This window comes from Nomia melanderi, chromosome 8 (genome assembly GCF_051020985.1).
Source record: "Nomia melanderi isolate GNS246 chromosome 8, iyNomMela1, whole genome shotgun sequence".
Lineage (NCBI taxonomy): Eukaryota > Metazoa > Arthropoda > Insecta > Hymenoptera > Halictidae > Nomia > Nomia melanderi.
This window is the reverse complement of record NC_135006.1, coordinates 9,185,023-9,201,406: the sequence shown is the minus strand read 5'-3', so window position 1 is coordinate 9,201,406 and position 16,384 is coordinate 9,185,023. Positions and strand designations below refer to the sequence as shown.

The 16,384-nt window shown below is 44.7% G+C and overlaps 1 protein-coding gene across 2 annotated transcripts in view; it reads left to right on the top strand.

Moving 5' to 3' along the window:
- LOC116427547 (uncharacterized) overlaps positions 1-16,384 on the top strand; it is a 76,368-nt gene extending 59,984 nt beyond the window's left edge. For both annotated transcript variants that reach the window (XM_031978010.2, XM_076370171.1), the window contains exon 5: positions 1-16,384. This exon is cut by the window's left edge and continues 17,484 nt beyond it. The gene's annotated coding sequence lies outside the window, so the exon portion shown is untranslated.

The following is a 16,384-nucleotide window of genomic DNA, read 5'->3' as shown; positions in this document are numbered from 1 at the left end:
TAACTACCTCAAACGCTGATTCTCAGATGCCTCTGGAACGGAGGGTCCGGATCAGTCCTTAAGACTTACGTACTTAGTTGAACGATAAACGGGAATCTTATTTTTGAGAGAAACGTATCGGGCAAAATCTTTCGCGGTAATTCGATGTTCACACGTTACTAATCAAATTCGGATCAATCATAGACAGGGATTAAGATGATCGAAGCAGCACTTCAACAGGATAGCGTTTAAACGATCATTAATCTTCAAGACGGCCCCCCTCCCCCCTCAGTAACCGCAGCGATATGTAAACAAGTAGAAGGAAAAACAGAGCAAAAGAGGAAGGAGCAATAAGTATTTCTCACGACTCGCTAACGGGACAAGCATTACGAATCGAAGCGGCGAGTATCGTACTTCCAGGCGATCGGTCCACGATCGGGAAGCCGAGAAAGCTGAACGAGAACGCCCGCGAATGCCGAGCGCTTGGTACGAAGAGTGGAGCCACGCGGAAAGAGGAGAAGACGATCGTTGGCCCGCGGATGCGGGTAACGCAGACCGACAAAACCGAATTCTCTCGACGAAGTCATAAACCACGGGAGAAGAATCCAAATCCGGGAATTTTGTGTCGCCCCGCGACACATGCAAAACCACGAAGATCGTGTAACGGGATGACGAAACGAGAGATACGAAACAGTAAACGCAAGGAAGAAGCACGCAACCAAGTTTCATTCGAGTCGTCTGCCGATTCGAGGAAAATATCGTGCTGCTTCTTTGCTTCTTCGCTTCGAGTGATTAAGAGAGGGAGAGAGAATGAGTGAGAGACAGTAATGGAGTGATAGAGAGGGAGAGAAAGAGAGACTGAAAGACTGGGAGAGAAAGAGAGAGAGAAAGAGCGGGAGAAAAAGAGGGAGAGAAAGAGCGGGAGAACAAGAGGGAAAGAAAGAGCGGGAAAGAAAGAGCGGGAGAGAAAGAGGGAGAGAAAGAGAGAGAGAGAGGAAGAGCGAAAGAGAATGATCGAACGATCCAAAATCAAAGGTAATATGGCGACAAGAACACGATTGAATGAACGGGAAGGAGAGCTTTCTTTTTGGATAGGTGGTCAACGAGCGAGGTGGTAAAGAGAAAGGGCAAAGAAAGAAATGAAGAAACGGAATGAGTGATATTTTTCGGAGCACGAAATAAAAACGAAAATAAAAATGAAAGGAACAGACAAACTGCGAACAGACTAACTTGAATGCAAACACGGAAGATCCAAAAACAAAAAAGACATAAAGAAGTAAAAGTAAAATGGAAACACGAATAAAAGTAAAAAACGCTACGAAAAATTCATGGAATCACTGGAGATTCGTTATTCGACTTTCTGATTTTTCGCAGATTTTCGCGCGGGACAACTGGTGCGTCCCCTCCGAGATCCCATCCTGCCCCCACCCCTACCCCCGTAACCACCGCTGAAACAAAACAAAAAAATAAGAGATAAGAGTCAACCACCACCTTCCAAACCCCTCGGTAAACAAAATCCTTCCCAAGAAGAAAAAAAGCACAGGAATAAGGTTTGCTTCCAGAGAAAAGAGAGTAAAATAATAATTAATATTAATAATAAAAACTAATAATCCATACGCGTTATCGAAACCTAATAAAAATAAAAAAACTATAAACTACCTAACAATAATTATTAAACGATAAAACGGTTAAGAGTAATTGAGTAATTGAATTATACCTAACGATTAATTAAAATAATTAATGACTAATAACGCATATAACGATAATACGATTAATGATATATAGTTATTAACGGTGAAACAAGGACAACCCGGTGAGAGAGAAAGAGGAAGAGATAAAAATGAACATGACGGCTAACAAATAATCCACCGAGACGGAATGACATCCGGCCTAGAACATTCTGGCTGCCTGAATGGGGTGGTGCCGATCGAGCGTGTCGCGTCGTTCCGATTCCTCCGCGGCGTGCGCGCTCGAGTTTTCCCTCCTTCGAGCGTCCGGTTCACGGCTCTCAGGACGAAAGGGCCAATCCCGCGACGCCCTCCCACGCATGTCGGCGTCGCATTCCGTTCGTCGGATTCCTTCACGTCAAGGTGGTCGTTTCTTACCCATCATTTATACGCTAGTTTGTAACTTTGAGATTTAAGTATAATGAGAGATATGAGCGAACGAGACAAAGATAGAGAGAAGACATGAGCGAGCGAGAGAGAGAGAGAGAAAGAGAGAGAGAGAAAGAGAGATAAAGAGAAAGAATGAGAGAAAGAGTGAAAGAGAGAACGAGAGCGAGAGAAAGAGAAGAAAGAGAAAATACACGAGGATTACACACCGAACATACACGCACGCGTAAAACACACACATACATTATATTGCAACCATTAATGATACATAACGATATAATTATATTATTGATATAAACTTACGATTATGAACTATCCTAGTGGTATTATATGACGACATAGTTGATTGATCTGTTTAATATTGAATGTCTGTAGATCACAGAGCGTTTGGAACTCTATGCTACACGTCGAGCACCCCGCAACTACCCTGCTTTGCTCCCACCCCCTCCACCCTTAATCCGAAACCTACCCAGAATCCTTCTCGACGATTCCTTCACGATCCCCCCCTCCCTCCCACCCCTCACGCCACGCAAATTATCACTAACGACAAAACAAAAAGAAAACGGAATTGAAAATTGAAAACCGCGTATCATTTGAAAAATTCGTCGACTAAACTGCACTCACCGCACGGTGGTACTGCGTCCAATTGGACATGGCACCGTAGAAATCAATTGGACCCTCTAAATTCATCGAAATCAGGAAATTAAAAAAAAAAATGGAACATTGAATTGGAAGTTCGATCAACGATACGATTAAATCATTTTAATATAACCTTACCGTCTTCCTAGACGGAACAAGGGATGCTGGAGCCTGCCAGCCGCAAGTGCGAGGACTCTTGATCGTTCAATTCTAGCGAATGAAATAATGCTCGAACCCTTCGAGACCACATCGGAAATGATTCAATGTGAAAGTAAAAATGGAGAAAATTTCAATTGATCTCGCCGAGGGTACGAATGTTTCATGGAAGGATGCGCAGAAGGCACACAACTTCGTTACAACCGGATTTCAGTTTATCAATCTTTTTCTACCGATTCGGAGCGATCCCCGATCGCACCGCACCATACCTCCGCTCAGCACAAATATTACTCGAGGACAACTGGTTTTAAGTTTCGAATCGAACTGGACGACGCAAATAATACACGAACATGCAATAGAAACCGGGACTGTCGTACGACACCCCCTGCCAATAGCCTTCGAGCAGAGCACATCCACGTGGTAGTCTGGACTTAGCGGCTAAACCAGCTGAAAGCGAACGCGACACTAGTACAATTTAAATAGAATCCGCATCACGTGGAAACCAGAAGATAGCAGAAGAATGCGAGGCCTAGAAACGTATAAGAAAAGCAAATTCCGCGGGAAACTCCTCCAAGCCCTCTGCCTCTGTTTTGTAAATCACGCCTGCCACGTGACGTCCATCGACGAGAAACGTTTGAGCACGGCTAGCCCCGTTCTGACACGGTTTCATTCTTCTCGATCGACGTCTCCGACCGATAGGATTGTTGAGTTTACGTTTTATTCTAGCAAGTAAATTCTTTGCGCCGGCCGCGCGATCGAGTTTAGGCATTCTTTTCGGCCACGCGATCCCAACCCCATCGAACGAGAGGTTGCGCTCTTCGTGTCCTCTAAAAGTGAGCACAATCGGTCTTGCGGCCGGCAAGGTTCTTTGTACATTAACCAGTATGTTACCACTTTGATGAATCGGAACGATAATACGTTTTTCCTTATTGATGCTGTTTTATTGCTAATAAGTCTCTTCAGACGTTCATTGCGCCCCCACTTCCTACGTGCCTAGTGGGAATATACCAGACGCGACGAGCCTCAGTTCCGTATGTGATAAAGTAGTTATGTTCCGCTGCTTACCTCGATCGATTATTTCGTCTGTTGACTCGTTAAACCGACACGAACGCGAGGTTCAGTCGTAGGGCCCTTTCCTACATTCTACGAAACGTCGATCTCGCACGCTGGAAGTGGAGGGCAACGATAGCGCTGACCACCGATTGGAAGTGATCCTCACGGGAACAGTCCAGTCGGGTGTTATTACGTAGATTTTTACCGTTATCAGAGGGTGACCACAGTTTAGGGATGACGTGAAATTGAATTAGGCATTCCTAGGAGCCGCGCTAGGTTATTCGTGGAACCGTCTTGCGAACGCGTCGATCGTTCACGGTTTCGGCGAGTTTTGTTCTCCTCGACAACGCGCCAGCTATTACACCGATCTTGTTGTTCATTGATCCGATACAAATGAGTGACACTTTGGTCACGGTTACGAGACTTGATCACGATTAATCGTAACGTGGCTGGTTTCGTGGACACGCGCACCTCGTGACGCGGGACCGTACGCAACGCAGCCTGGATTTAAAGACCGATCGAAGGGTTCCTGTCGGTTCTATACGTGCTTTCGCACACGTGAGCAATGTTTTCCTCTCCGACGAAATTCTGTCAAGTTCAAAGAACGAATGAACACTTTACACACGGGCACAGCGCTCGCTACACACACGCGATCCACACGCAGACTCTTCTCGTTATCAACCCGGTGCTCGAAGTCCATGTCAGAATGGCCTGTTCCGGCGATCCAGCGTAGACCACGCTGTTTTTACTCAATTCAGTTCGGAAATACATCTCACCGATCCAAAGGCCGTGCAGCTGCAGAAATTTCTTTGCAGTGCAGTCAGCGATCCGACGTTGATACTCCGTCGATCGCACCGATTTAAACTGAAATATTACTTCCATCGAAATCGAAATAACAGTTTCTTCTCGAATGATCCGAGCGAATTAGTACACGATTACCGTTTCGTTGACAGAATTTCAAGCTGTCGGTCTTTGGATGAAACTGTCAAGGTATTCGACGAAGCGCCATAGTACTCTCGATCCCGAGAAGCTAAATCGATTAGGTTTTCCGTTAAGAGTCCGGACCGTCTTGCAACCCGTCGTCTTCGTTGCGATCGCGGACGCAGGCCGTACCACATGTGACTTGAAGCACATCCACCTCGAAGATGGTTGAGTTCGCCCCCGGGCAATGTCAGGCGAGCGTCGGGCCGGCTCTCAATTTTGAAATAGCCATTTCGATGAAAAGCGAAAAAAGTGAACAGACCCCCAAAACCCGACGCAATAGAGGAAGGCAACCGGATCAAAATACCGCCACACGAATCAACAGTTTCTCGCGCGGGGCCCGGCCGCGGCTGCCGACAGATATTTCTGTTTTAGGAGAAATGAAAAAATTAAGGTTATCCTTGCTACCCCCTCTCTCGTCACTCTCCCTGTCCCACGTCCCGTCCCCCTTCCCGCTCCGCGAAAGGAGCAACCGCGAGCTAAGAACCCCAAGAGGATATCCAGATAATTTAATTAGGACGCGGCAGCCCGGTAGTTTAGAAAGGGGAGGTGCATAAGGCCGCCCTTCGGGCCCGCGGATAAAAAATCGCCAGGTTAGCCGCGGCCACGTAAGCGCGTGGAAACGGGTCCCGCGCCCAATCTCACTCACAGCACACACTGGGCCGACTCGTCCGATAGAATGTGCCTTCAGTGTTGATTTTATACGAAAAAAATACTAAAATTATACAAAGGGGCCCGACATAGACCGAACGCCCACCCAAAGCCTGACTGGCGCTCGCCCGATGCCCTTTTCTGATTCCGCACCGGTCTGAATCATACATTTACAGGAACAGGAACACGCGCACACGAAAGTAATCATCGAGGGACACAGCCTGGAGCCAGCGTCTTCACGAGACGTCGACGTTCGATCAATATCGCGTTGAAAATTCCCATTGCCATCGAACATTCGAAAATGTCCGGATCGCGTTCATGTTGCCAAAGAAACGATCAATTTTTACGACTGGTGCTCGAATACTCGCGAGTTAATTAAACTGCCTCGGTAACGCGATCCAAAGCACCGCAAAACGTTTATTCCCCTTTTCCATGTCACCGATGATTTAGGATCGTACTCGTATCTGGGACCACGTTTGTAAAAGAGACGTTACATATTCCTGTAGCATTAAATTTGCCGTTAACGAGGCTTTGGTGTGGAACATACGTGCAATTCGGCAGACGTCGTCGCATTAAGGACTTTGTAAATCGCGCGTCATTCAAATAACACAATAATCCTCTGGAGTTGCATTTTATCACTTTGCATTTACCATCGGGGAAAAGGTATTAGTTGTTAACGGAGGATTTCCTACGATTCAATCAAACAGTTTTCGATCGATGCCACGAACCGCGATATTTTAATGCGACCGAAGGTTGAGCGTAAGATTACTAGTATCTCTCGGATACTATTTACCTTGCTCTACAGACATGTATGCTTAACATCTCACTTCCGAGACCAAGATTCAGACCCACGACCAAAAGCTTTTCAATGTCAAATGCGATCAAACGAGTAAACGACGTCGATGGGGACGCAGGTATCCGGGAGGCGTCTCCCGTATATCCGGTGTTGCTCCGAAAGGAAGAAATGCCCTGTCGCGCACATGCGCGGAATTGAACACATATGGACACATGTAACCGCGCGCAGGGATTAAAACGAACAGAAACACACTTACACGCCTACACACATACAAGCTCAAAAATCTATCCAACCACACCCCAAAGAAACATAATTTTGGTTGATGCAAGGAGTTCGGAACGCTGCTATGCACCGATAACACACACGTATATTGATTAAATGCAATTACTATGCGATAAGTATACTTACATAATATATATGTGTACTATGGTCTCTCCCACTTTCCAGTCAGAAAATCCCGAGAAAAGCCGTCGCGCGCGGATCACGAACCATGGAAATCGTTGACCGACGATTGGGGGGACGCGGCAGAGAAGCGTCTTATCACGATCGTCCGTCAACGCCTGGAACGGCGCGCGGCGCCCACCCACAATTCTCCAACGACCCTGGGATTCCCGACGTGCCACCGAACACCTGTTTCCTCGATCTTCCCGCCGCCCGATCCTCCACGCCCGCCTCCCCACGGTAACCGGTCACCCACTTACCCCCGAAACCCCACGAATATTGTCCCCTTGGCCCAGCAAAATACAAGCATAGAATTTAACCACATTAACTATGAATGACAAGAAGCTACGTAAGAAGCTAACTAACTAACTAACTACAATTAAACTTACTTAATTATTAACAATTAAACAAGCAGTATAAACAGTAAATGCCCAGTAATCATTGAATTGTGTGTCGACAACTACATACTAACTACCTACCGTATATCGAAGTAATAGCCGTATGTAAAACGAAAGAAAAAAAACTTGTATTCTACCAGTTGTATCAGCCAGTCCAGTTCTAATAAGCAAACGATTAAAAGTATCCCAACGCCCGGTTTTAATGATCCCCCTTCCGTCAGCCTCCGACACCCGAGCCAACCGATCCCCCGCCAGAGCCCGCTCCTACGCACTCCGCCCCCAACCCGGCAGCTCAGACCCCTCTCTGCATCCCACTCGCCACCCTTCACCGGATCATCCAATTACTTAACTCGTTCCTCCGATAATTGTCCCGACCTAATTACCAATCTATCCGTCTCCTTCGACGTAAGTAACCCACAGAATGCGTCCTCCCCGTACGACGTTCCCTCACCGTTCCCTCCCGCAACCCCTGCAACCCCGAGCATCCCCTATCCGTGATACCCTCCGTTCACCTCCACGGCAATCCACAGAGTAAAATACACCGCGCAGTATAACCCAGCCGAGTATGAAATATGGATAAAACCGGAGAAAAGATGGATTGAGTGGTAACCGATCCGCCGGAATAATTAAACGAAAGCAAAAAATACATGATATTTACCATTAGCGTTTTTTCCGTAGACAGAGAGAACAGTGAAAAGAAAGAGAGACGCGAGAGAGAGAAAGAGAGAGAGCGAAAGAAAGAGAGAAAAAGAGAAAGAGAAAAAGAGAGTGAGAGAAAGAGAGAGAGCGAAAGAAAGAGAGAAAGAGAGAAAGAGAAAAAGGGAGAGAGAGAAAGAGAGAGAACGAGATTAAATATGGAACGGGAACGAAAAGAAGACAGGGAAGAAAAAAAGCAAAGACTTCGTTTTACGATTATACGCACACGTGTGGGGAGACCATGTAACTTTAGCTCCGCCGCTCATCGAGCCGTCCGCGCGGCGCGATCAGATGCTGGGCACGCGGGCCGAGATGGGTCACGCCGGGTCCCGATTTTGGCGATCGCGGCTCTCGGAGGATCGAGCAGATGTCCGAGTCGATCCCACGCTCGGGACTCGGGCCACGTAGGCCGCGTGACGGCCAAGCGATCGTGAGCGCGGATGCGCGATCGCCCCGAAACAACACAGCTGATATTAGCAGCTAGCGCCCTTTTCGATTCCCCAAGTAACCAGTGTCCCTCGTCATCCTGTTCTCCATCCTCTTTCAGCCCACCCTCCTGCAACCCCAACCCCGAGAAACGAACAATTTGCGAAGACACCAAAAACCCTTATGTCCCCAACCCCATCTATCGATCCACCCCCTAATATGAAACTCCGCTACCCTCGATTCCCTACGTGTTGTATTATCCGTTATTTTCGATATAATATTATATATAGTATACTAATGATATTTAATGATAATACGACGACGATAAGGTATGGGAGACGTTTGGTCACACACAAAGAAAAAATAAAAAAAAGAAATCGTAGGACACTAACACGGATTACGTCATCCTCACACGACTATTCCGATCGACACAGCGACGATACTCGTATTATTCGGTTACAGTGAACACAATGGGATACGTTGCACATATATATTTATATATATGTATATATATGTATATACGTATATATATATATATATATATAAATATATACATACACATATTTACGCGCATTATACAGACACAAGTACACGATCAAATGAACACGCATATGCCCGATTACGAGACAGGTTGTACACACAGGGATTTCGAGACAGCGCACACTCGACCGACACTTTCGCCACACGTACAGTACACGGACACATCAAGATACAGGAATCTACTCACACGCAGCTGATACACACTCATACGGCCACGCACATTTACAGATAACAAAAGCAGTAATATAAACAGACGTAAACAGAAAAACAAAACAAAACAAAACAAGACAAACAAACAAACAAACAAACAAACAAACAAACGAACACAGAAACAAACAAACAAACAAATAAACAAACAAACAAACAAACAAACAAACAAACCGTAAACTAAAAACGTAAGAAATTGATCACAAGAAACACTAGTTGCCGTGCAGTTTGTGAACAAAAAAAGCATAAAAAACGTAATAAAAGTAATGCAGTAATGATAACCAACCGACCTACCCGCGGGTCCGCTTCGTTCTTGCCCCGCGAGACTGAGCCGCGCGTGTTCTCGCGAAAGGTGCATGCGCGACCGAGGATTCGAACAGATTCCTACAACGCATGGAGACGCGGTGCCGGAACCCGGTTTCGTTCTCCCGAAACCAAATCGTATTCGCTGACGAATAGATACCGTCCGCCACCGCTTGTTACTATTGAAACTGTTCGGCGGCGTCCCTCCCGAACGTCACGCGAACCGACATCTCTGTGGTTCCCGTGGACGATTCCGGCGAGACAAAACGAAACCGCGCGGCTCATGGCTCCGCGCGTCCGGGGCTGAAAACAAATGAAAAGATAAAAAAAAAGTAACAGAAGAAAGAAACACAAGTGAAATCTGCCTCAAAGCAAAGTAGCTAAACGTTTTTGTACAGAATTTAAACTGATGATACATAAACTGGATATAAACAATCTTGAGTTACAGAGCAGCACTATACATACCACACAGATGATGTATATATTTTTACGTTACAGAATATGCCTGCACTACAGTCAGGCGCCATAAGACTGGTTCTCATTTCCCACGAATACAATGCGTATATACATGCCACATAAATCTTTAAACTGAAGGTGAACAAAGATGAAAAGAGGAAAAAAAGAGATGAACAATGAAAGAATGAAGAGGAAGATACAGATGACCGATATATTGTAATGTAAAACTTAATGATATTTGTATACGGTATCGCCCGCCCGGGTATCGCAAACACGGGGGTTCAAACAAAACACGCCATGGTCAAAAACGCAGACTGGGGCTGCCCGCTCGCAACGACGCGGATTATCGGTCAGGAACCGAGGTCCGGTGGAGTCGATTCCGAGAATACGATCGTCGAACGATGGAACAAAGAATAAGCGTCAAATAGTTTGAGAACAAAATGTTCACGCGTGATCAGCGTACAGGCGGTAGGATCGCGACGATCGTACGTGGAATCGACGTTCCTCCCGGATCGACCAGAAAATGGTTAGGGAATCCGTCACGGCGGAAAACCGAAGGTGAACTGAATTGGCCAAACGAATTCGCGAGAAAATCAACACCCGTAAACGTTTTAAACACCATGGAAATTAACATCCTGATTTTCGCATTAGGCCGTTATACCCACCGAGCTCCATTAAAACTCGTGTCCAAAAACGAAAACAATCAACAAAAAAAAGGTGAAGATGATGAAGGTCAGAGCGAGATATGAGATTAGCGATGGTAGAGCGAACAACACCCAGAGATCCGTCGTCAGCTGCGATCAACGGGAACGATCGCAGATGAGAACGAGCGATTCTCGTTCGTTCTTGAGGGGTCGTGTTGCTTGCGGGTACCCCGATAGAAGCATAACGCGGGTAGGAGTTTCTAATCAAGAATTCCCGTGGCGCTCGAGTGCCGGACCAAGAAAACCGTCATTCAAGTCGCGGGAAGGTCCTAATTTTCCGAAAATAAAAATTTAATAATAATTAAACACTAAATCCGCGTTCGTGGACCGTGGGTCGCGCGCGAGCATCGTTCGATCATGCGAGAAACGGAGGAAATGGGGAGAATCGCACGGGAAAGAACAAAAGGAAATGGCAAACGAATGGGCCTAAAAAACAGAAAAAATCGAAAAGGAGAAGATGCGAACGGGGAAATCATCGTCTCGCGATCGATCGAGCGTTCGCGTCGCCGCCGGCGGACCACGATACATTCATGACACACAGTTTGAGTTGCAGTGCAAGCGAACATCTGTAGAGCCATATACGTATAGTATGTTATATTGTATCTTAAAATTACAGAAGAAAAGCAAAAAATGGTGAAAAAACGTAAACGAACAATTGACGACAACTTTATGTGTAGCAAATGTACATTTTTATAAAAAAAAAATACGGGAGAGTGAAAAAGAAATGATGATGATGACGATTATGAAGCTGATGATGATGAAATTGATGATGATGATGATGATGATGATGATAATGATGATGATGATGATGATGATGTAAATGGTCGCGATTGCATTTTCGATGAAACTACTTTCGATGCTTCGGAACAGAGTAAGATGTGAACGTAAACGGGAAGCTTGACGAGCCCAAAAGCGAAAACTAAAAAAGTGTGGAAGAATGGAAGGAAAGAATAGATTGTGCAGCTAGATTCGTCGTGAGGCAAATCCACGATAATAATAATGAATAATTTGAGAAACAAATAACAGAAAGAGAGTGAAAGAGTGAGCGAGCGAGCGAGAGAGAAAGAGAGAGAGAGAGAGAGAGAGAGAGAGAGTGAAAAATATGGTATGCGAGTCGATGAAGGAAAAAAGAGGTTAGCGCGAGCGAGAGAGTGCGTGTGTATGTCGGAGAGCGATCCGAGTGCGCGAGAGCATACGAATAATGCAAGAGAGTAAGTGGTAGCGCGAGGTACAAGAAACCGAAAAGAAAAACGCTAAAAAAGTAACTTCAAACGAAAACACAAAAGAGACTAATAAACGCGAAATGGAAAAGACGAGAGACTCCTTGACAAAGGTTGCATCTGAAATCGCGATTGTCGGCCTGGTCACCGGCGGCCCCGTCCGAAACGGGTGCAAGTAACTTTTAGGTGTATAAAATGAACGAAAAACTCTGAAGAGAAATGAAGCGATAACGATTTCATCTTATCCTCTTTTGGTTTTTAGGATAATTTAAAGAGATTATTGTAAAAAAATAAAGAGAAGAGAAGTCGGCGGAGAGAAAGTGGAAGAATGCGAGATTAGAGAGAAAGAGAGTAAGTGAGCAAAGATCTATTATATTGTAGTTTCGGCTTCGTGGGACGCGTCACGCGTACGCGAGGCGGAACCGCGTAAACGACAGAAGTATGTAAACGATAGGAGTTGCGTGCGACAACGATCGAAAAACCGCGAAACGAACGTGTGCGTGCTTCGTGATGAAAGAATGCGTCAGAAAAGAAATTTATTGTAAATTCTTGGGGGTGATTTGGTCGCCCGGTGACCGCGCCTCGATTTGGATACGAGCTCGAAATTTCATGGGCGCCGGATACGATGCACGCGGAGGGAAGTATCGACGACGACACGAAAACGGGAAGTTCTCTCTATCGATATTTTCGTCCGCGATCGCGTTCGATGACTGTAATAAAACTTTCCTTCTTCCTGGCCCTAAGGAAACGCTCCCGAAGGAAACGACTAAGAACATAAAACAAACAAAAATAACGATATATATAAATAACATATATATATATATATACATGTATATTTTGGACGGATTTCGGCTCTAAACAGTGCGGACGAGATGCGAGAAATTGCAGGAAAAAAAAAGTAAAGACGCAAGCCTAAAGAGGAGAGAAATAAAAAATGAAAGAAAGATGTGAATGAAACCGTTTCCGAGATCAATGCGATTCGGCGTCCTTGCCTATTTCGAATGGAGCACGCTTGTTTCGATTTCGAAAATCGATTATGGGTTTTTTATATATTTTTGGCAACGATATCTCGATACTATTTAAGGTTATAAGCGTAAACAAAGTGAACAAAAAAAAAGAAAAATGGGGGGGAGAAACGAGGTGGATCGCGGGAGAGATTGATACGTTTGCGAAGGTCGACAGAGACGAAGGCGCATCGCTGTCGTGTTTTTTGTAAAAAAAAAAAAGAGGAAAAGTTTTTCGACAGGTCGAAAGAGAACAATGATACCGTGCGAATGTGTGCGTGCGCGTGTGCGTGTGCGTGTATGCGTGTGAGAAAGGGATGAAACAGATAGATAAAGTGCGCGCGTGAAAGCGAGCGAATTTTTTTGAGCGCGAGACGAGGAGCGCGTTGTATGCGAAACGAGAGCGAGAGAGAGAGAGAGAGAGAGAGAGAGAGAGAGAGAGAGAGAGAGAGAGAGATTGAGAAAGAGCGAGAGAGGAAGAGAAAGAAAGAACGAGAACGAGGGAAAGAAACGCGTGCAAAAAGGAGAGAAAAAGCGATGGTAAAGTAATATTTAATTATTCGTATCAAAAAAGAAAGAAAAATATTGTAGAGCCTCGGAAAAAATACACTGGCGACCGAACGTAACAAGGGAGATAAATGGGAAATGAAAAGATGTTTTGAGGAAAAAACGGAAAACGATAAACTAAACTTGGCGAAGCGAGTTGAAAAAAAATGAGAGAACGGCCGAGAACTACTAAAAATATTTATAGTATATGGCTACAAGTACAAATTACTTCGACTACAGAGCGTAGGTGTATTGATGTGTGAACAAAATTTGGTTGGCCGATGACCGTTTTTGAAACCATCATACTGCGTATCAAAGTATGTAAAATTTATTGAATAAACGCTAGCGTATTATGATATAATGTAATCTAATAATGTAATATTATAATGACGAGTCTAAATGATGATGTTAACTTGAAGTTTAGAAGCGCGCGTGAGAAATTGTGCACGTGAATGAAAATTTAACAGACGCGAAGACAAAAGAGAAGAAGGGAAAGCAAGAGTGTGAACGAGAATAAGAGTGAATGTGAGAGCTAGAGAAAGAGAGAAACGGGGAGAAAGAGAAAGAGAAAGAGTAAAAGAGAGAGAGAGAGAGAGAGAGAGAGAGAGAGAGCGTGTGCGCGTGTGTGTGTGAGAGAAAGAAAGAGAGAGAGAGAGAGAGAGATGACAAAAAAAGAAGTTATTGTGCATACGAAAAATAAAAAAACGTGCGAGAAGATAAGATGAATGACAAAATCGCATCTTTATAACGATTATCGGTACGATTACTATTATTATTGCAATTAACGATTGTCAGTCGTCCCCGTCACTTGTCATTATTGCGACAAAGAACGCGAAAAGAAGGGAGAAAAAGCGATAAGAGAACCTTTAATAAAAGTTCGTTTCACATGAATGATAAAACCTGCGATATACCAAACGCGAACGAAAACGGAAACGATGAAAGAAAAAGGAAAGAGTAAAACAAGTGCGACTATTACGAAACGTTCTTTATCATTGTCATTGTTCACCTTATTATTGACGTTATGATGATTGTCACTACGACGATTAATGGTATACCTGATTGCCACTATTATCATTGTTGTACTGTAGATTGTAAACGACAGCGAGAACCGGAATCAGTTGTTCACAATTTTGAGACACATATATACGTTTCGAGGAAGAAAACTACAAAACCTAGCAAAAAAGTATAAGGAATAAAGAACAAAAAAAAATGAAATAAAGAGAAGAGATATCGACTCGAGCGCTTACAGTGTGAACGTTTCTTGTGCGAATGAATAAGAGCGTGCGAATCGTTTGATTGGTTCATTAGCGTGACTCGGTAAGTGTAAACGGATGCGAACGTGATTTTGCGCGCGGTGCATGACGAATCTGAACGTACGTAAGAGAAAGTCGGTGGGATAGACAATGTATACATGTAAGAGAGCGAGGGAGAGAGAGAAAGAGAGAGAGAGAGAGAGTGTAAGAGAGTGAGAGAGAGAGAGAGAAAGAATGTGTATAAGAGAGAGAGAGAGTGTAAGAGAGTGAGAGAGAGAGAGAGAGAGAGAGAGAGAGAGAGAGAGAGAGAGAGAGAGGGAGAGAGAGAGTGTGTGTGAGAGAAAGAGAGACGATAGTCCGTTAGGGGGTGTGCGCGCAGATGATGAGATTTACGATTAACGAGGGAGAAAATTCACGCGTTAAATTACGTTGCACGGGGACAAGAACGAGCGGCGATCGGCGCGACGATGAACGGTGGGAGTAAAATAAAATGGCGTTTCACGGTTTCTGGCAAGAAGAATAGGGGTGGGTGTTAGCGGAGAACGGAGGGTGGGGGTCGGGACGTGGTCGAGACGGAGTAAAGGGGACAAATATTCACAGACAAATAGAAAAATACCGCATCGTGGCGAAGAAACGTTTTCGGCAACGGATAGACAACGGGGGTGGGCGGTCGCGTGACAGCAGATACTTTCTTTCGGAACCGTTCGGGTACGCTATATGCACAGGGAATGAATAAAAGAACAACAGAAGGAAAAGAAGAAGAAGGAGGGGAGGAAAAAACGAGAAAAGAGAAAGGAAAAATGAAAAAGAAAGCGACGAAAATGCGAAAAAATTCCTAATAAACTCGTCCGGACCCGGCAGCGACGCGCTTTCCGCGCCTCGCAAAATTCTATTTTTGTAAGCATATTTCTATAAAAGTATACTAACGATACGGCAAAATTTATTATTCCTAGTGTGGTGAAAATGAAAATTGAACGTTTAGATTTCGTTAGTATAGTGTAAAGATGATGACGGGGAAAAAGAAAATTAACGATGTCTAGGTCCTATTCGTGTATTTAAAGGCGAACTATTAAGGGGATAAAAAAAATTATATCGTCGGCGGCGTCGTAGGTTGTAAAATTGTACATAAATTATTGCAAGAGGAGGCGCAGAGGGTTGCATCGCTGACACCGCGGCACGTGGCTAGTTTTCCTCATATATATGTATGTATGTATGTATGTATGTATATCTTTGGCACTGTATAGAAAAAGAGAAAAAAAACAAATGGGAGACGACGCGGACAATGTTGACGGGTGGGTGTGTAATAGTCGGGACAACGGGAATGGTGTTCTTCGGGGCGAATTGTAGATTAAGGAGACAGCTCTTTCGGCACCGGAGTCAAAATTCATGTCTCCCGAGATAGTAGCGTCGCGCGCGCCGTCGCCGTTCGAAGAGACCTCGTACGTTCCTAAAAGTGTGTGTCACGACACTGCAAAAGAGGGTGAAAAAGAAATGGGAGAAGCAGAGTGAACAAATGAGAACATGGGAGAGCGAAAGAAAGTGAGCGAGAAAGGGAGTAAGAATGAGAGAGAGAGTGAGAGAGAGAGAGAGAAAAAAAGAAAGGGAAAAAGAGAGAGAGAGAGAAAAAGAAAGAGAAAGAGCGAGATAATGAGAGGGTGAGAGAGGGAGAGAGAGAGAGAGAGAGGAAGGGAAAAAGAAAGAGAGAGAGAGTGAGAAAGAGAGTGAGAGGAAGAGAAAAAGAAAGAGAGAGAAAGAAAGAGAGAAAGAGAGAAAGATAGTATGACAGAGGGAAAGAGAAAAAAAGGTGAAAACGATGAAAAA